We start from the raw sequence: 5,058 nt of genomic DNA, 5'->3' as shown, positions 1-5,058 counted from the left end.
TTTGTCAAACTTTCTCATTTTAGTGCAAGGAAAAGATATCCGAGAGGCTATATTATTAGGGCTCAGAAATAACATGTATTAAAATTGACATAGCAGGAACATTGCCATCTTGGACAAGTACAACCATTCTAAAGTTCCCCTTGATCAACAATCGTGCCATTGCACTCCAGCCTGGGCGATAGGGCAAGACTCTGTCTTGAAAAAAAATCACCTAAGGCCGGGTGCTGTGGCGCACGCCTGTAATCGCAGAAATTTGGGAGGCTGGGGCGGTTGAATCGCCCTGAGGTCAGCAGTCCAAGACCAGCCTAGCCAACATGGTGAAACCCCATCTGTACTAAAAATACAAAAATTAGTTGGGCATGGTGGTGCATGCCTGTAATCCCACCTACTTGGGAGGCTGAGACAGGAAAATTGCTTGAACCCAAGAGGCAGAGGTTGCAGTGAGCCAAGATTATGCCACTACACTCCAGCCTGGGCGGCAGAGTGAGACCCTGTTTCAAAAAAAAAACACCTAAATCCAAAGAGCATCAGCCTAATGGCTAAGGTCAGCATGACCATAAAGTGACATCTCCAACTAGAAACATTCCGACCGTAAGATAAACCCCTCCCCAACCAGAGACATGCCAGCGCCAAGATAACCTCCCCTCTGACCAGAGACAGTCCAACCCCGTAATTAACTTCTTGCCCACACAGAAACATTCTAAGCTGATGATAAGCTCTCTCACCCTAAAACCAATAAATACTCTTAGTCTGTAAGAGAGAGCACTCCTGACAGAAATCAGCCAGAAGACCCTCTCAGGTTGATTCTCCAAAATAAACCTGTCTTTGACTGTTGAGCCACTTTTCATGTTTCTTTCTTCTTTCTTTGACACTTAGAAAACTTAGTTGGCAGTTAGGACTGGTTTGGTTCCATTAAACAGGTTCTTCAGTGCACCTAGGACTGTGCTACAGGCTATGAGGGACAGATTCATAGACCACACCCTCAAAGATTGTGTGACCTGATGGGAAGATAATATTCAGTGTGAGAATACACGACAATTAGGGCTTTGATAAGTCTTGGAAAACAGCCATCATCTTGGTACCCAAGGAAGGAGGAGACTGTGATAATTGTGTTGAATGCATAGGATATGAATAATCTAAGAGGAACTACGGACCACAGCATGAAAACAGGAAATGAGTAATAATTATACAAGACCCATGGGGAGGCAGACCTGGCTAGATAACAGTTTGGTGCTTAAGCCATTGACCATTGGGTGACTAGATAGACAGGTCAGGGAATATAACAAAGGGTCTAGACGGCTAGGATGAGGAGTTTGAGCTAGTTCCTGTAATAATAGGAAGCTAATGAAGGGGTTTTTTTCATGAGATGTTTCTGCAGGAGAACTCTAGGAGCTGTATATAGATGGATTTTATAGGATGTAGTGATGCAGTCACCTGACCAGTTCTTCCTGCTCACTGCACAGACAAAATCAATTCACTGAGACCACAACATTGCCTTAAAGAAAGGGTTTAGGCTGGGCATAGTGGCTTACACCTGTAATCCCAGCACTTTGGGCAGCCGAGTTGAGCGGATCGCCTGAGGTCAGGAGTTCAAGACCAGACTGGCTAACATGGTGAAACCCCATCTCTATTAAAAATACAAAAATTAGCTGGGTGTAGTGGTAGTTGTCTGTAACCCCAGCTGCTCAGGAGGCTGAGGCAGGAGAATCACCTGAATCCAGGAGGCGGAGGTTGCAGTGAGCCAAGATCACACCACTGCACTCCAGCTTAGGTGACAAAGCGAAACTCCGTCTCAATAAAAAAGAAAAAAAAAGAGTTTAATTGATGAGAGGTCAGCCATACCATGTAGGAGATGGAGTTATTACTCACCTCAATCTCCCTGAATTATATGTATAGATAGCTCTACGTCTTTTATCACCTCCTGTTCCCCTTTGGTTGGGGATGCAATCATAGGGGTGTGGAGAATGATCCTCTTGGGCTGAGTCTGCTCCTGGGTTGGGGCACAGTAGGTGTGAGGTGGAACAATTCAGTAGGTGTGGGGTGGGACTCAGAAATCCATATTTGTTACACTCATCCAAGCTGATTATGTTGCAGATGTGCCCCAACCATATTTTGAGAAACTTTTGCAGTATGCAATATAGCTTATGTAGCACAGAAACTTATGACCTCCCATCTGAATGTATGCAGCAGTCTTCTTCAGCTTCCAGGTCACTGAAACTGTGTTTGCAAAACGATGACATTAAGAGAAATCTGACTCACTGAAACTGCCTTTGCAAAATGCTGACATTAAGAGAAATCTGACATAGTTTATTCCATCTTGCCTTTAACTTCCAAGCTGTCCTTGGTCATCCCTGGGCATGGGCCATACTAACTTTGGGAGAAAGTTAGTTTATAGTTTAAATGATAACAGCCTTTCCCAAAAACTAAACCATCCTTGTGAAACTAATGAAAGGCCACCAACCAGGTTAGAAAGATGAAAGAGGCCTACTTTCTACTAAGACGTAGGCATAGTTAGTTAAATGATTACCAGCCATTATTCCAGAGGTCACAAAATGTGCAACTATTCCAATTACTCCTGCAGATAACATGACTATTGTAGAACCTAAGATTGGCCTTTTGAGATGTCTCCAGGTTTCTTACATGTCCGACACCCATGGCTCCACCTGTACCCACCAACCACTCCTGTGGTGCCATCCAGAAGTGACTCAGTACAAGAGGAGAGCTTCCAATCCCTATAATTTCATCTTCTGAAGAGATCGAGACCGGCCGGGCACAGTGGCTCACGCCTGTAATCCCAGCACTTTGGGAGGCCGAGGCGGGTGGATCACGAGGTCAAGAGATCGAGACCATCCTGGTCAACATGGTGAAACCCCGTCTCTACTAAAAATACAAAAAATCAGCTGGGCATGGTGGCGCATGCCTGTAATCCCAGCTACTCAGGAGGCTGAGGCAGGAGAATTGCCTGAACCCAGGAGGCGGAGGTTGCGGTGAGCCGAGATTGCACCATTGTACTCCAGCCTGGGCAACACGAGCGAAACTCCGTCTCAAAAAAAAAAAAAAAAATTTCATCTTCTATCCAAGCAATCAGCACCTATTGCCTAGCTACCCCCACCTCTTCCCCCAAACTACCTTTGAAAAACTCTTAACCTCTTCTCTTGTGCTCTCCTGTTAATGGCAGGCGGTGGCCCCTGAGGTTGTCACAAATAACCGCTTCCCGCACAGGGAAAGTCTCCCCTGCCTCCCACTTTCTGCTCACCACCAGTGCCAGAGCTTGCCAGCATGTCTGTGGTACCTCCCAATCACTCGCAGACCGGCTGGTCCCTGGGGGTCCCTCGGTTCGGCAACAAGTACATCCAGCAGACCAAACCCCTCACCCTGGCGTGTACCATCAACCTGTACCCTCTTACCAATTATACTTTTGGTACAAATAGCCTCTCTACGAGAAGGACAGTTCTGTTGCAGCCAGATTTCAGCACATGAGGGAAGAATTTGATTAAATTGGAATAAGGAGGACCGTAGAAGAGGCTCTAACTGTACATGAGCATCGGTTACCCCATGTGTTACTGCTACAGCTGGAAAAAACTTTCTTCAAACTACCTGGTGGTAAACTTAACCCAGGAGAAGATGAAGTTGAAGGACTGAAATGCTTAATGACGGAGATACTGTGTCGTCAGGATAGAGTTCTGCAAGACTGGGTCATTGATGACTGCATTGGTAACTGGTGGAGAACAACTTTTGAACCTCCTCAGTATCCATATATTCCTGCACATGTTACAAAACCTAAGGAACATAAGAAGTTGTTTCTGGTTCAGCTGCAAGAAAAAGCTATGTTTGCAGTCCCTAAAAATTACAAGCTGGTAGCTGCACCATTGTTTGAATTGCATGACAAAGCACCAGGATATGGATCCATTATTTCTAGTCTCCCTCAGCTGTTGAGCAGGTTAAATTTTATACACAACTGAATTCCTGCCCAGTGGAGAAGTAAAAGAAGCCTCTTGTCTCTGTGAGCATAGCTACATACAGTGTGGCATAACTGTGGTAGAAAAGTTTTTTTAGTTTTATCTCCTTTGCGATCCCAAAATTGCCACCTACTTTCTATCATTTGAATAGTGAAATTAATAGGAAGAACCAGATAGTGGTGTAAACAAATATGATAATGTTTATTTACTTTTGGTTCTACTCATACTTTTTTGTACAACATTAAAGAAAATGGACTTCTTTTTTCATTTTAATTTCTCATTCAACTTCTAAAATTCTTTAAAGAAAAAAGAAAAAGAAAAAGAAAACCCCCTAACCTTCGATACATTGAGGAGATGGCTTGGTCGGCCTGGTGTCAATTAAACTCTTTCCTACTGAAATGCCATGGTCGCCAGGGGCAGTGGCTCACGCCTGTAATCCCAGCACTTTGGGAGGCTGAGGTGGGCAGACCACAAGGTCAGCTGTTCAAGACCAGCCTGGCCCACGTAGTGAAGCCCCATCTCTACTAAAAATACAAATATTAGCCGAGCATGGTGGCAGGTGCTTGTAGTCCCAGCTACTCGGGAGGCTGAGGCAGGAGAATCACTTGAACCCAGGAGGCGGAGATTGCTGTGAGACAAGATCGTGCCATTGTACTCCAGCCTGGGCAACAAGAGCAAAACTCCATCTAGAAAGGAAGTGAAGGGAGGGGAGGGGAAGGGAAAGGGTCATGGTCTATTTTGTTTGTGCAGTGGGCAGGAAGAACCTATAGGGTGGTTACAGGGTTCAGGAACATTTAGGTTAGTAACAAGCATATTAGGTGATGCCCATTAAAATCTGAGCTCTGGCCAGGGGCAGTGGCTCACGCCTGTAATCCCAGCACTTTGGGAGGCTGAGGCAGGCGGATCACTTGAGGTCAGGAGTTCAAGACCAGCCTGGCCATCATGGTGAAACCCTGTCTCTACTAAGAAAAAACAGCAAAAAATTAGCTGGCATGGTGGCATGTGCCTGTAATCCCACCTACTCCAGAGGTTGAGGCACAAGATTCACTTAAACCTAGGAGGCGGAGGTTGCTGTGAGCCGAGATGGAATCACCGTACT

At 45.4% G+C, this 5,058-nt stretch overlaps 1 pseudogene across 1 annotated transcript; it reads left to right on the top strand.

Moving 5' to 3' along the window:
• The first annotated feature begins 3,279 nt into the window (after positions 1-3,279).
• Positions 3,280-4,258, top strand: LOC108287423 (annotated as a pseudogene). The gene has a single exon (XR_005196508.1). The product of XR_005196508.1 is annotated as a cleavage and polyadenylation specificity factor subunit 5-like (transcript).
• Positions 4,259-5,058: the final 800 nt, after the last annotated feature.

Source organism: Cebus imitator, unplaced genomic scaffold (assembly GCF_001604975.1).
Source record: "Cebus imitator isolate Cc_AM_T3 unplaced genomic scaffold, Cebus_imitator-1.0 Scaffold343, whole genome shotgun sequence".
In the NCBI taxonomy this organism is placed as follows: Eukaryota; Metazoa; Chordata; class Mammalia; order Primates; family Cebidae; genus Cebus; species Cebus imitator.
This window is presented reverse-complemented; position numbering and strand designations above follow the sequence as displayed.